Consider the following 16,917-nt stretch of genomic DNA (forward strand, 5'->3'; position numbering starts at 1 on the left):
GGGGGGGGAAAGGTGTCCTCGCACCTCCTGGCAGGGAGCAGGGCGGGCTGCAGGCCTTGCCGGGTCGTGGGTGCCCATCCTGGGGGCCGTGGAGCACCTCTCCATGCTGCCGGGGCAAAGGGCGGATGTGCTGCTAGCAGCAGTGCACGCTGGTGCTCCAGGGGTGAAAAGTTTGGGAGATGTAAAGTTTGGGTCTAGTCGGAGGAATGGATGGGACCCTGAGCCCACTGTGGGGCACTGACGTTTTGTTGCGTCCGAGGATCCTCTGGCAGGTGCTGTGTGGGATCGGGTGTGACTGAGACCTTCAGAAGAGAAGCGTAGTGTTTACGGTGCAGGCGTATCAGGAGGTGCAATAAAGTAGGGAACACAGCGTCCACTGTCTTGCCTATGATAGTGTAAAAGCTGTGGGATGGAGTAGGAATGCAGAGTATCTGATTTGGTGAGAACATGAGATATTTTGTCCAGGACTGGGGGAGGGGGGTGTCACTCCCCCAGGTGAACTCTCTGATGGAGTTTGTGCTCGCAGTTTCAGCACATGGGTGCTCGGGTCCCAACATGTGCTCGTAAACTAGAACCAAGCTGAAATCCCGTCATCGGAAACAACCCAAACCTCGGGTTATGCCCACAGAAAACGCTGTTTTTGTAATAATGTTTGATCTGAAATAATGTTGTTTTAAAAACAGATCACCAGATTTATATTTAGGGACAGTGTTTTCTGCCAGGGGTCACTGGTCTTTTATACCAGCAGCCTATGCTATGGAGACTAAAATGCCACCTATTGTGAAATCTCAGTTTGGTTTGCATCCAGTAGCTAATCATGCCCAGCTGTTTCATGCCAGTTGAATCTTAGCAGAGTTAGGGGTAAATTGAAACACAGAAAGGCTGCAAAACAGGATGTTATTCTAGTGACATTTTAAATTTCCACAGTAAACTAGCTAGCATGGATGTGCTGAAAAATTATTTGCTGCCTAACTGTAATGCTATAATACTGCTGATGCAAAAATAGCGCTTTTGGAACCTCTTGTGTGCAGCCTCTTTAAGAGATTAACCGTTTATTTGGGCAAATTAATGTTTCTTTGGTAGGATTGGTGGAAGATGGGTTTTTTCAGTATTTTCCATTGGTTTTGTGAGACAAGCAACTTATAACCTCTTGAGCTTCTTTAAACTGCGCTTTATAACCTGCACATGGTTTAGTAGCTGTTCAGATTATACTTCTTGGTACTTTAAGTAACACAGATTATATACTAAGCAGTATAAAGTAGCAGGAGCTTGGCATACTTATGCACCCTTAAAGTAAAGCTCAGGCTGTTTCAAAACTTAAGATGCATCGCTTGTTCTTGTCTAGTGAGTTTCTCTAAAACTGCCAACATGTTGGATCAATTAATCGTTTGCCTGTTTTTAAAGTATGCACTAAGCTGGTTTCCCACACAAATGGTGTTTTATTAAGAAACAGTGGGAGTAAAAAATGTGTCTAACCTTTTAAGATGTTAGAGCTTTTGTTTGTTTTAAAGTCTAAAATGAAGTAAGCAGGGAATCTTTCTTACTGAAAGTAGCCTTGGCTTTCAAAACTACGAACACTGTATCACTTATCTTGGGGGCAGCTTCTTTTATGTCATATGACTCCTTACGGTTTATTCCGAGAATCCTTTTTGAGTGCTGAACTGATACCCAGCAGTGTGATTGTACAGTACCAGAGGCTGAAATGAAAGGAAACTTGCAGAAAATACTCTGGACTTGTTGAACACGTTCAGTGAGGCTGAAGGGCTTTGCTGATTGATTGTATGAGGTTGTCTTTGTTTTAAGGATTTTTGTTCTCTGAAGTTGGAAAATGGTTGTTGGTCTTACCGTAGGGGAAACCTGCCTTCTGCATACAGTCAAAACTCAGAGGAGTTTTAGAGCGTAAGTCTGCTGGAACAGGAGGAAAAATAATTATTCTTAAATATTTGACAAACTAGCAGGGATTCAGAACTGGATTTATCTTTACTCTTCCTCTTGTACCACCATTACGCTGGGACAAAATGAATGTACAAGCTGTGTAAAATTATCTTTCTGACTTGCAGCCTTTGACGTTTGCTCGGTCCCAGCCTAAATGATAGCACAAGATTCAAGGGAAGAATGAATCAAGTTCTTGCCTTCTGAGTTCAGCAGCATCTGCGATGCTCTACCCACGCCAAATCCTGGAGTGGGAAGAAGAAAATTCCATCCTGGAAAATACTTGGGGGGTGGGAGGGGAGGGTGAAATATGACCTAAAAAGCAATTTAAAAGTCGAAAGAAATATGATGTTACTCTCTTTTTTTTCCCTCTCTCTCTTTTCTCTTCTCCCACAGATTTTTTTTTTTTTGAGGTTTCATACAAGCTTGAATAAACTTTCTATACAGAAAACAGTATATCCTGTTGCGTAACAATGTGGCTCCTGCCCTTACTAAAGAACTATTACTCCTAAGAGAGATGTTTTTCCTTATGTACGGTCTTCTCTTCTGTATGCTTTGCCTTCTTTCTTTTACTGTCATTTTATCTCTTTGTGCTTCTTTTTCTGCTCCTCTCACCCCCACTCTCATTTCTTCATCTCTACCCCTGTGCTTCATGCCCCCCTCTTGACCACGTTACTGTATTACTTCATAGTGCTTTGCCCTTGCCACTTTCTTCCCAAAGCTCTCTTTCTCCTGCCAAAGATCTTAGCTCACAGCTGTATGTTTAATTATATTTACTGTTTTCTGCTAGATGCATGCCAGTGACCCTTTGCTAACACGGTGCCTCCTGATTTTAAAATCTATAGGCAACTGTAGCAAGATAACATTCTTGAATTTGAAGGAGGGTTGGTAGACCTCCCTCCCCTCTGATGCCCCCACCACGCACCCCCCAGTCAAAACCAGGGTGGTATTATATCGAAGCTTGTTGTGGAAATCTTCAAATACAACTTTCCAGGATTTATTTATAGTGCACCAGACAGAACAGACCAAGTGTTTGATTTGAACCAGTTCAGTCACGGTATTGAAAGTCTTTGCTTTCAGGGAGCTTGTACTTACGTCACTGCTTGCGCATCCAGAAGAGTGAGGTAGAGTTGCGACATCTGCGTTCACAGGGAGTGCAGAGCTCTGTGGTTCTCGCTCTAGGACACACTTAGCTTTTGCATCATTTGCTACAGCAAACCAGCATCTTTATTTTTATTGGCTTGAAGTATGGTATGGGAGCTATGAGTCCAACTTTGTTTGCTTTTTGACTAAGTACATTTTAACCAGAGAAGGAGCAAAAGCATCTAGAATTTCTGTTTCAGATGCTTTTTATTTCTCCTAAATCAACTTTTCTAGTAGAAAAGTACTCTAATAATATAGAGGATGTTCTTTTTCCTCCAGAAGAATAATCCGTGGTGTTGGCTAGGGCTTCTGATTGGCATTTTTTCTTATTCAGAACAAATTAGCTGTCATCTAGGTTTGAAAAGGCTCTAGCCACTGTGTCTACATTTAATAACTTAGTATTAATTGGAAGTATTCTTACTATGTGTTGTAGCACATGACCTAACACTTCCTCTGAGCTCTGAATAGATACAGTAAGGGAGCCTTCCAGAAGATGATTCAAGGTGAGAACTTCCCTCTCTCCAGCTCTTATTTGAGGGAACCTAGGCTGACCACTTTTAACTTGGGCACCTGTCAGGTGCTTGGGGCTAGGGAGGGATGTTAACTGCGACGGTACACGATTCATATGTGGGTAAAAATCAAATCTTTAGTATTCAATACAGTTTGTAACATTCAGTTTGAATTCTGGGGTGCGTCAGAATATCTCACAGAATGGATATGATTATTATGGGAAGTAAATTGCATCCTAAGTATTTTGCACCAGCAGCATATGTGAGTCAGGCAGTTTTGCATTCTCCGTCTTCTGCTCTTCCAGTTCATGCCATCACAAATTTTAAGTCACGTGCTGTGCGCATGACAGCCTGTTTTCAATGAGAGGCAGATGCCTCGTTTTTTGTAATGGCTCGTACACACTGGCAGCAACTGTATCTTTGAGACCTGAATCTCATATGTGATCTAAGATGACTCTGACTTCTTCCCTCCCTCTTTGGCCCTCAAGTGCAGCATGCGTGCACCAGATCGCATGAGGAGGGCATGGCCATCCCACTGCAAAACCAGTGTGTTCCTCCACACACACTGTGAATGTGGCCAGCCTTGATCTGTGCGCACTCAGTTCAATAAGTTTCTTCCCTTGTACTCAGATTTTTGTTCCACGATCAATGACTAGTCTTGACTTCAACATATTTCAAGATGTGTTGGTAGTAGTTTTGGCTTTGGGCTCCCCTGTAGATTTGTACTGATGTGCAAATTAAAGACTGAAGATGAAGATTTCTCTCTTTACAGACTTAATTCAGTACTGGAGCTACATTTGTTCCTTTACTAAAACAATTGTTTTCCTAAACCTTTGTTGAATTCTAATGAGGGAAACGTGCTCACAACATTCACACTGAATTTACATATGGATAAGTGTGAATTAATCAAGGGTTGGAGATTTCAGGCTTCCAGACCTGCCATAATTATTTTCTGTTTCAGGCACGCAGGATTTATTTCTAATAGAAACCAACTCAATGGGGGAGGGAGATGGAGATTAAGGCATCTCTGAGCCTTATCCATCATGAAATTGAGGCATGGCTGGGGCGTGCTGCCATCCTTAGGAACTCAGAGGAGCTCCTGGATGCATCGTGTAGGCCCGGCTTTCCATAGTTTTTGAAAATCTGGCTCTCGATATTTATCAAAATCAAGGATTTGTATCATTGACTAGAGCCAGCAGTAGTGCCGACAAGCTGTCCCACTGGATTTGCTAGTGAGCCACACTTCTGCCTACTAGTCCTGCTGTGGTTCAGTGCTAGACTTCTCTACTGCGGATGTGTTCGGTTATGCCAAGTGGTGGGGGGACTTTGTGACGTTAGGTACCTGGTTTAGCTTTAACTGAATTAAAGGGATGAATTTGACCTGCAAGGACTAGAGCAACAAAATAATCTTAGTCTCCAGTACTACCTGGGACAGCCACTTCAGCGCTGGGGCACTGAGTTTTGGCATTAGATGAGACGCTTTTTGCTTTGTCGAATCTCGCATCTTGTTTCAATCTCACGACTGGCTTGTGTATCTTCTTCAGAGCCCATTGCAGTCAGTGGGAAGACAGTGAGTCCATTGAGCTTTGGATCAGGTATCCCTACAAAGGGGTGAAGTATTGATTCGTTGAAGATTGCATTGATCCTCCAAGCTTACTGATTGCAAAAGCAGTTAGATTTCTGCATGCCCTTTGGTTATCTGCAGCATTTGTTTGCAGTGATATTCATAGAAGTGCTGTCTTCAGATCTCTGCAATAAGAAGTGACACAGCAAGAAGAAAATCTTCCTCAGAAACAAATCTGTATCAGCATTGATTCTCACCGCTGCCTGTTAATCTGGAGCACCTCCTTTTGGTATACTGTCCTTAGGAGAATAGCTTGCTTTTGATAAAGTGATGGTTTGTTCTAGTCCATTGGTATTTTGGCTTTAAAATGGTATATGTTAGCTTGGGTTATCAGAATACTGTGGCAGCCTGTGGCTAGTGTGTTAATTCCATTATAGCTCACTAATTCATGAAAATATATTTCCGTGCTGCCCCCCTTCATGGTACGTCACAGAGCACAGGAACATTTTCAGCAAAAGGAGAAAGAAACCTACAGTTAGTTCAGTGTTGGCACTATAAGAGTCTCTTTTCCTGGTAGGAGAAGAGGACACTTTCTACTTTTCTCATGTAAGCGAAGGACTAAAAGAACCCATTATTTTGCCGTGCTTCTTTGATGGAGCTCATAGTGCATTGTCATGTGAGATGACTGAGTTTCAAGTGACTCTGCCTCCTTACACCACGAGCCAGGCTGATGAAGAGTTAGATCTTTATGAAGGGATAGCCCAACGGCTCCTCCACTTCCCAATAACTTCTGCATAGCTAACCTGCACAGAAACAGCATTCATTTCAAGACAAGCCCCATTTCTGCCCTTTCAGTTGCATTTGAGTACTAGTCACTTGATGACTACTTTGGTACAGTAGGGAGCAAACAATACAATCATTGACTCATAGAAATCAGATATGGAAAAGACTGAGTAGTCCCTGTAATCTGTCACCTTACTAATGTACGACTGCTTCCTACGGTGTTACCATCTACTACTGTCCCAGTGCTTTTTGCTTAGCATCTTGCAAAGAAAAGAATCTTGGGGTGCTTCAGAACCAAACGCAGTCAATGTAAGCAGCAGAATGGTGCTGAGGAAAGAGAGATAAAATGTAGGAGGATATTAAATAGTAATACTATATCTTGCAATAATATTTAATTCTCATAACTTCCACAAAGTTATCTTGGCAGAGGCATAACTGCTAAAGGATAAGGTTTAAAACCAACTGTATCCATTGTACCACACAGTTTAGGGGAATATATGGCAATTGCAAGAAGAAAGAGGAGACAAAATATTTTGTAACTGGTTATGTCCAAACAGGCTTACTCTGCTGTGTCTTGCTTCCATAGTGGCATGTGACCCTGGACTTTATTAGTGCCTAGCGCTCTCCTCATTTCACTCCATGGTGTTTTGGTTTCTCTGGAAGAGAAATCTAGATGGATAGGCCACATGTCAGCCACTGCACAGTTTGACCAGGTCCTGAATGTGGATGAGCAGGGGTCAAGGAACCCTCCAGGGTACCTTGCTTGTTCATGAGTGCATTTAGATGTAGTATCTCAGAAAGTAATTCTATTAAGAACTACAATTTCTGTTACCTGGAGGAGAAAACCCAAATTACTTAGGTGAAACCTCAACTTTTAAAATTTACTGTATTAAATCTACCAGCTTTATATCTACTGGCTGACCCACTGCCCGTATTAGTGGATGCCGAGCTTCATAAACCTACAAGTTTGCTAATGAATTTGCTGTGAATTGAAGCTCATCAATAATAGGCTTACTGATCTTCAGTGCATTTTGTGGACCCCTTAGAAGTAATCCTCCAGCCAGGATAGGTTGAAAATTACTGATGTAGGTGAACTTACCACCCTGGTGGAAACAATGTGTTTTAGTTCAAAAATGGATGAGTGGAAACACCTCTTCTTTCAGCAGTTCTAGTAGATGGAGAAAGGTTGTAAAAATTGGTTTGCTTATGAAACAACAGTACTATGCAGCTGTGTTTTACAAGAGAGGCTTAACAAGGGCATTATTTTTTTTTTGGCTCCTCTTCAATAAATTATTTGAGATAAACCTTAGAAAACTGAACTGAGGAGAACTGAAGGAGATAATGAAAAGATTAACCGGTTTGTTTTATTGCTATTCTACATTGAAATATGAAAAGCTGGCATCTTTTGATTCTTTGCTACTTAAAGATATAATAGCTTTTTAAAATAATTGTTCATTTCTTTTCCCTCTCAAGAGTGACTTATAAATAACATCAATAAAGTGAGGTGCCTGTTCATTTGCTTTTGACAGTATAATCATAGTGATATTCAATTATACTTCTAGACCTAAGGGTCTGTCAGAGTTTCGATCTCAAATTTGATGTGTTTAACTGTGTTTATGTATGTAATAGTCCCTGCTGTAAATTGGAAAGGTAGCCCATTTATTTTAACCTTATTTTCAGTTTGAGACAAAATTGGAGGGGAGAAAATGTTTCTCTTTTTAGTTCCCAAAACACAGAAATGTAAATTACAGCCATGTAACTCCACAGAGTCCTGGTTTGAGTACATCTTGTATACTCCTTAAACACAGATAGAAGCATTACATCTGCATAGGAATGTAGTTCCTCTAGCAATACATGGAATAGGATGAGTTGGCAAGTGCTCCCTTGTGCTACACACTTAATGAGACATAGCTTTTTAAAATTAATTTGTATTCCATAGTGCCTTGAAGCCTTCATCATGAGAGAGGACCCCTTGCACTGGGGTGCTCCATAACAAAGCAGTTCTTTCTGTATGCTGTTCTACCAAGACAGCCCCCTAATACTGACATGGTTGTCTATGAACCTTCATCATTTGTCCCTGAACATTGGCTTAATTATATAGGATGTTGTTATTCTTCATAATTTCTTTCATACCTTGGACTTCCTCCGTTTTTATATGCCCTTTGGTTTGCCTCTTACTGTTCAAACCTCTCCTTACAAGGCATCTCTTTTTTGCAAGTCATTGTAAGAATATCTCACCAGATAATATATGTATTTTAAAGAGAATTATGCATCACAATAATCTCCGGCTTCCAGCTTTATAAATCACAAATCATTAAACTGTGCTCTTCTATTTATTGCTTGATCTTGCAGTCCTTGTCACAAAATTCATTTCTAGCACGGTCACTGTTACATTGTGTTGAATGTGTCTGACATTACACAGCAGCACTAAGAATGGACTCAAGAGCCTAGTAAGTAGATTCATCTTTAGTTAACATGTATGTCTAATCTTAAGATTACTGTAAAAGGTGTCAATATTAGTTGAATATGTGTTGTGGGTTGGCTGGGTTCAGACCCAGTACAATAAGCTGTACAGTTTTATTGTTTTGCTTAAATTGATTTGTGGAGCACTTGAGAAGCTTTTGCACCTAGTTGTTTCTGTCATACTAGCAGAAGAATTCCAATTCCTCATGATCAAAGCTCTGGTGTCTAACAAGTTTCACTATAAAAGATTTCTTGGATTTTCCAATTATGCAAGAGTTTTGTATCAGTATCTGATAAAGATCTCTCCGGTTTTACATCCTGTGATGCTAGCTAAAACGTTAGTATTCTCTTTCCTTTTCCATTTCAATATTTTCTGTTAGAAGACACACAAATATTTCTGCTTTTCCTTTGCCCTTTCAGAATTTCTGTATTAGAGAATCTTCAATCTTTGGACGTATTTCTGGGGCATGTCTGTGTTTGTACTTAAAAAAAAAAAAAACCCAACTTTAAAACAGAACAGTCTGATGCTCCAGTCTCATTCATGATTGCTTCTTATGCTTGTACAGAATACGCTTTCCCCTCTTGTGCCTTTTTAAGCTTTTATTATATGCTCACTGCCTCCTAGTTTTACCTGCCAGTATCATGTTCCTTGAGTGAGGCAGCTTTCGCAAGATTGTGTAATTTCGGTGCCTGGTCTCTTATCGCTCTTTATGTCCATGTGTTTGAAGTACCATCTGGTTGTCCATGAAATTCATACCTTTATTAAATACTATATCAAGACTTTTCACGCTGGAAAATGAGGAGCTGTCTGAGTAAAATCCATTATGTCATGTTATAATATTGCCTTTGATGTCTTTCTCTTGCCTTATTTTTCCTTCAATCCTCTATCTTCTTCATTTTCTACTTAGTTTTTTCTCTCTCTCCTTTTTTTGGGGGAGGGTGATATAATTTCTTTACTTTCCACACTCCAATAAATCATTCCCTTGGACTTCTCACCCATTTTTTTTTTCTTCTTCACTTCTCTTTTTATGTGCTCTGCACCTATTTTTCATCTCTTCTATTTTTTTTATACTTCCCCCCCTTCTCCCCCCCCCTTACCAGGTTAACAAAAATAGCCAAAGGCTATTGCTTTACATACAAAGTTGACTGTAAGGGCAAGCGGAGCAGGATTATGCTCTTTTGGTTGTTTTTCCTTTGCAGCTGACTCCGGGTTTAAAGAGCATCTGCTGACTGCTGTCTGCTGCTCAGAGTCAGCTTGGAGGAGTGGGACACTAGCAATCGGGAAGTGTGGCAGTGCCGTTCATGAACAGAAGACTGCCAATCAGGCATAGCACATTTGCTATGCATAGAATGGCTTTGTGCTGAACACTCTTTTGTCTTCTTCATGAATTCTTAAAAGACTAAATTATGGTTGCCTCTATGTAAAGAGGCAGATCCTGCTCTTTCATACTTTTGCAGAAGATTAAGTTTGCCCTACTGGGTGTGACCAGAAATTTTTCCATCGAATCTGTTTTTCTTTAGTAGTAAAATGGATTTTCAACAAAAAACTGTTTTGGAAAGTTTCTGCTCTCCAGAAAAGATCTTACAGTTCGGAGTATGAAGAAAGATTTTATTTTAGTAAATATTTAATGTCTCAGAATTTTAGGTTCAGAACAGTTTGGTTTCCCTTTCCTTTTTTGATGATATATTACATTTTAATCAGCTTCTACCAGCTTTAGACACTAGTTCCACCCCAGAGCACAGACCTGACTTCTTCCCAACTCAAATGTTACACTTCTCCAGGAATCAATGCATGCATTTGATTACAAGTATTATTTAAAGAAATTGAACTCAGGTTTGCAATGCTGAATTTCTCTTCCCTGTGATAGTGTGCCAACAGCTTTCTGTCTTCCCATAGTGCAGTCCCTAAGCTATAAGATCTTTGGCCCTTGCTGTATGTGTATACATCCTTACCAGCAGGCTAGACATGACTGTAGCACTGTGTCTGGATACTCACAGGAATGATACTTGGTATGAGATAAAGATTGCCCTCATAGATAAAGACATAACAAGGATCAGTAGTTGCCAGTGGAAGTGAGACAAATTCAGGCTTGTAGTAAGATGCAATTTCCTAAATGGTTGCCCATAACTTAATGTTATTTGAGTGGGTTTGGATAGCTCTCTAAAAGTCCCATCCTGGAAAAATTACCCCATTCTCTGGGAAAATTGTGGTAGTACGTGTACAAGGAAGGTTAGAGAAGGTGATCGTGGTAGTTCTTTATGGTTTTAGGGACTGTATCTCTCTGGAACTACCACCCAGCTCTCTTCCACACTTGGAGACTGTCAAAATGGCTCTGGCGGAAGCTCTGCACAGTGGGCAGAGGTAAACCCTATGGCCTGAAGCATCAGCTTTTCTAGATGGGATCTCTGCGTAGCATGTCCTTTATCACCTAGAAAGAACTTAGCTGGGTGACAGTGGTGAAATGATGTCAGTTCGTTATTTCTTTGTGACTGTTGCTTATAGAAGAGGAAGCTGCAAGAAAACGCACTTGCAAGAAAAACATAGCCTGAGCGACTTCTATTTTTTGTGCCTGAAGATAGCCAACAAATGCGGAGAGCTGCCTGTAAGCCTCCACAACATTTGCGGGAGCATGTGTCTCACATCGTAAAAGAAATTGAAAGCCTTTCTCTTCCAAAACTTCTATTTAAATGTTGAATGCCAGCACGAGGGAATATCATCATCAAATGCAACCCAGAGCGGTAAAGGTGTCACAGGTGGGGATGAAATACTTCAAAAGCCAATACTACCATCATTCACTTTGCCCGAGAAATGGCTAAAATAGCCATGAGATGAAAGTCATGTGAATGAACCTGAATCCTGGAGAGGTGAATTCATGTTATGGCAAAACAATAACCATGGAAGTAGCTTGTGACCCCTGTGGCATCATCACCGGGGAGACATTCTTCCTCTCAGAGACTGTGACACTTACCTGACTAATCCATATATCTTAATCCCCATTTCAGTTCTGTACTGACTGCCATGTCTCACTGGTACACACTGTCATGATCTTTGGAATTTTCTTGTTTGCTGCCTCATTGCTGTTTGTTCCAGTCCTTCCTTGCTGCCTTTACAGGTGGTGGGAACGTTCCCTGAGATGATGAGGATCTTGGTCACCTTGTGCTCAGGTTTGAGCTTGTACATTTCCTAGTTGCCTTTAGCAGTTTTGCATGTTGCTTGGTGTTTGAGTATGGGGTTTGTATTGCTCACAGAATATTGACCAACTGGATCCATAGGTGAATTAGAGAAAGCTACCAAACAGCTTAACTGCATGGGAAAGTAATGAGCTATGTCTAAGGCAGTCGGGATCCTCTAGTGCGTATTGATTCTTCAGAGAACTCATCTGTCCTTTTCACTCCCCTGGCCTGCTAACCCCTGCTTAAGAAACCACATAGGAAAATTTCATTTTTCTGTGGTTTTTTTTTTCCTCGAGAGACATTCTCTTTTCTTTATCCAAGTCCCAGACAGTCTTTTTTTCTTTTTTTTTTCTCTTCTAGTCTACTAACCAGAACTTCTTGAGATGCAATTTATGAGAGTCCATAGCCTATTTTTAGGAGAAAAATATGACTGTATAACTATTTTTTCTGAATTTATAATTTCTAATGGTTGGTAGTTCAAGGAAATTTTTGGTAACAGAGAACTGATATTATCTGGTTTCTAAAGATGCATGACCTGTCACTTCTTTCTCCAATAATTAAGGGCTTCATTCCTGTTAACTAATGTACATAACCATCTTTCTGCTATTAGACTTATGAAAAATAACAAAGCAAGCACTGAATTTTTAGTATAGAATGTCTTCTACTGATTATCTTGTACACTTGACATGTAGAATCTGTTCTTGGTTCTCAACCAATACTGTGTTGAGTCAGCACAATGATTGCTGTTGGTCTTTTCTGGACAGTTTATTTTGTGTCCGTAGACCAGAAATACTTTTCGCCAATGCAAAGGTAACTCAGCTAGTTTTATCACAAAGTTGTCTTTGGCTCTGACTAGCCAAATCTGTTGTGGATTAGCCTGCAAAACAGGAGCTATTGCACATATGTAAAGCAATAGGCTGGTAGTAATGATAGCAGGGAGGCAAGTATAACTGTGTCTCACCTAGACCAACTCCTAAAATCTCTTACTTGCAAATCAGACTGATACTTAAAAATCACTTATCACTTTACTAAGGTAGTGATTTTGCTGTCATAAAACTCACTAGTAGGTATTTTAAAATTTAGGTTAGACATTATTTCTAACATCTACATTACATGAAGGTAATTTGGAGAATGCTTCATGTCCCAGTTCGAGACGATGTTTGCACAAATGGTTATAGTTAAGCTCATGTTTCGTTCTTGCTAAGAATGGGCCAGAAGTTGAGCACCTTGACTAAATGTGATTGAAAGTGGTTTTATGAGAAAATGTCATCTATGAAAGAGGAGGAAGTGTCTGATGTAGCCCAGGGTTTTATTACTAAGAATGTTAGTGTGGTAATCTTGGGGGATCTTATGCCCTTCTGTAGCACTGTGAATAGTCAAGGTCCTTACAATAAGGCATTTTTATTTATAAATATAAGATATATACTTTATATATTTTATAAAACAGGTGCTTTATAAATACCTGTTAAAAGAGATGCTTTAGCTTTAATTATTTTACATTTCTCCACGTAGATTGGCTTCTGCTTTCTGGGTTATCAGGCATGTCTACATCACAGTAAGAAGCAAAGGTGCCTCTCTCAACTTCCAGTGAACACTGTTCCCCTTCCATCTGAGGAAAAGTTGACCACCCAAGCCCTTTAAAACCCAGATGCTGTCTCTTCCTAACTGTGTTTTATTTGACGTCTGTTACCAGTGCATGCAGAGGAACAATCATAGCTGTGAGAAGTGTGGACAGCTGGTTAGTTATTTGCAGATGTCTTAGAGATTTATATCAACCAGTCAGTTGTACTTGCTAGGTGAGCTAGGGGAGTTCATGTAACTTAGAATAGCCGCACGGCATTTCTTGCTAATCAGGGAGTTGCCTAATTTGGAAATATATACATATCTAAGGCCTATCAGATACACAGCAGCTCCATACCTTACGCCCATTCCAGTTTGGGAGTGATTACTGTAATGTTTTGCAGATTTTGTTCCAGTAGATAACATTTTGTATCCTCCCTTGTGGCCTTATCAGTCTGTCAGCTTAATTTTGCTTTCAGAAATTCAGGACAGGTTTCCTTGATGTTCCCGATGGTACGTATCAATTTTGAACAGAACTTTCAGCCACTTGGACAGTTGGGGGTATGTTGAGAGAATGGGAAACTGTAACCGAGTAGGAGGGAAGTGTAAAATTAACAGATATTCCTCCATTAGACATTTCTAACAAGGTAACTGTCATATTTAGTTAGAGATCTGCCTGGAAATAATACAATACTTATTTTTAATAACCTTTATGTATGTAAGTGTGCCCCATGACAACTGTGTTAAAATCACAGTAAGACTTGCCAGACCAGCCAAATATTAATGTATAATACGCAAATATTAATGAATACCTGAGATGACTCAGTAGTGTCTTCAGTGCTCTACAAATCTGTATGTACCAGCACAAGCCTCAGAGATCCTCCATAATCTCAGTGTGAATGGACATCAGTGGGAGTGGAGGTAATTAGTATCCATTTGTGGGTGCTATGCTTTTCACAGGCGTGGGGCTTGGTTTCCCTTCTCCTGTGTCTTCTTTTTTAATAAAGCAGAATTGGAATCCATCCATCAGAGAATTATTGCAGGTTTGATTAATTTGAAAATAAACCTGATGTTCATGCTGTTATCCAACAGTTGTCTCCACCTGGTGGCAAGAGTTTCGGGATCTGAGAGTGCTTTAGGTCTTTATTCAAGTGCACAATATTCAGTCGGCTGCAAAAAAATAATTACAATTTCATTTTTGTTTTCCATCTTTAATAATGGCAATGTCCCTATCACTGAAAGGGATAATATACACAGCATTTAAGCATCCTCAGGCTACAACAATGATGAGATTGTACCTTTTTCTTGTGGAAAGATGCTACTCTGTGCAGACTCGGTGTCATGGAAACTGAAAGAATGTATGAAGTTTTAAATAGGCGGATGAATTTTAGATCCAGTTCTCTAGCTACTTTGAAGAAGCACACAAACGACTTGGCTGGAAAAGTCACAAGAAGTTCACAGGAAAAAAAAATCTCCAGCACCGATATGATGGTCTCCATAGTTCTTATCGTGGGGTATTGGGATTAGACTGGGCTTTAAACTGACTTTTCACAGGCCATATTTTCTTTATACAGACTGCTTTCAGGCCAGCTCAGCTGCTGATTTCAGAACTCTCAGGTTAGCCACCATTACTTTAAGAGTCTCCCAAGTCCCCAATTCATTTATTTACATTTTTTAATGTTATTAAGAGAAAACCAATAACCATCCTGTAAAATTCCAACCCCCAAATGTTTCTTTTAGAAAAAGCATTATAAGTTTGCTGGCTGCCAGCAACGCACTTACCTATGCCATTAATTTGTAACCTCTACTTCTGAAATCCTAACCCTGCTGAAGTCAATGCCAAAACTTCCTAAGGATTTCATTGCCAAGTAGTTAAAGCAAGAAAATAAATGCCTGAACTCATTATATATCTTCTGCTGCCCCCATAGTATTTAACACATTGCTGTCAAGTACAGAAAAGCCCCATTCATCGTAACCCAACAGAAGTAATACCAGTCTTTCACCAGCAATCTCGGTGAAGTATTAACAGTCTGCATTTCATATGAATTGCACACATCTATCAAATTGAAGTAACACAACAGACAACACCAGGGCTTCATTAAGGTCATTTTGTAATTGAGTAAAATTATAGGCCAGCCTGTGAGTGCCTTGAAGTTGTAAGTATTAACTTGCATGAGTTCTCCAGTGCATTTAATAAAAGGTCCACCTGGCCTCAAGTGGTTGTATAAATTATGTAGCCATTGTTACATTTATGATATAGGTAGAAGTTAATTTTCTTACCTTTCGAAGTGCTTGAGAATAGTAGGTTATCTTACCTGTATTTCTGACAGTGGGCTTTGAAACAAATTTTTCTGAAATCTACTGACAGCTAAAATTTAGTTCTTGCAAGGCTTACAGCTTTCGTGTGAAATGAAAGGAGTCGGGGTAGGTGTGGTGGTGTTAGAGCTGTGTTGCAGGAAGAGGCTGAAAAACGGTTTGCAAGATGCACGTGCCTGCTAGTTCATCTCCAAGAACAGGGAGCAGCCAGCCTGACGAGAGCTGTGAGAGATGTTGCTGCCTGACAGAAGTCATAGTTGAGATAAAAGCTTCTAAATCTCGAGCAGGTACTGGCTGGACGCACTGCAGAAAGACCTGTTCTATATTTGGAGGGTGAGAGCAGTACGGTTTTCACACCTTTCTTCACTAACTGGTATGCTAAGAAAGAATGGCAATGATGACAGCCTTATCATAGGGGGGGAACGTGCTTCAGCGATGGTTGTTAGGAGAATGCTCAAAATTAGTATTTGCAATCTCCAGTGAAGGAGTGGAATCTACATTTTATACCATCCATCTGTATACCAAATAAATGTGGACAGTTGTCACAGGAATAGTTACAGAAACTAAAGTCTACCCACATTAAGCCTAGCAGAGGTCATTCCTTACGTGGTTCCAGTCTGACCAAGTTAAGATGGCATTTAATACGGGCTGAACTTGCTCCAGACAGAGGATTAGTTATTAGATCTTGAAATTCGTGCTTGATTGGTGAATTTTTTTCTTTTTTCTTAATTTTCCTGGAAATACCAGTCAGCTGAAGAGACCACAATGCAGGCAATACTGCAAGGCAATTTCAGTGCCTTTGTTCTAACATGCATATTGTGTTTTGAGTGCTTGTGGGATTTTCAAAACCACTGCTGTGTTAATCTCATTTGGCTCCTATAACATGCTTCAGATCACTCTCTCTTTTCAGGGTCTGATGACAAGATATTGAATGGTGTGATTTGTACTGCAAACGGTTTATTTTCAGTTTTCAATACACCTTCATTTTGGAAATCTGTGACTGTTTCACCCCTTTGTAAGTCTTCAGCATGCCATATTACGGTGAATTTCTTTGCTAATCGAGATGGTTGCTAATGAGAGAATCTCTGTCTCTCAGTTAGTGTAGGCATTGCTGTATCCTAAAGACACTTTGCCTTTTGATCTTTCATCCAAATTAATTGTAGGAAGCTAAATGCAGACAGAAATATCAAATGCACAGCTATGCTTAACAGAAATGTTACAATTACATAGAACTATCAGAAATCAAAGGAGAAATCCAGATAGGTGATTCAGCATGGAAATAACAGGGTAGCTGAAGTTCATGATTTAAGCTGGTAGTTCTGATCTGCTCGTACTTAGGCACTGAGTCATCCAAGGCATAAAAGCTAAAAGAAGAGAGAGAACATAAGCCATCATACAAGAACCAAGGTAAATAGAATTACCCTCCTTTCATGTCCTCTCGCATATGGGCAGAATTGGTCTCTGATGCAATCC

At 40.1% G+C, this 16,917-nt stretch overlaps 1 protein-coding gene across 1 annotated transcript in view; it reads left to right on the forward strand.

The window, feature by feature from the left end:
* The window catches only part of RNF150 (ring finger protein 150), a 138,599-nt gene that overhangs the window by 19,099 nt on the left and 102,583 nt on the right, over positions 1 to 16,917 (forward strand). The gene's annotated exons all lie outside the window — the stretch shown is intronic.

This window comes from Pygoscelis adeliae, unplaced genomic scaffold (assembly GCF_000699105.1).
Source record: "Pygoscelis adeliae isolate BGI_AS28 unplaced genomic scaffold, ASM69910v1 Scaffold66, whole genome shotgun sequence".
Lineage (NCBI taxonomy): Eukaryota > Metazoa > Chordata > Aves > Sphenisciformes > Spheniscidae > Pygoscelis > Pygoscelis adeliae.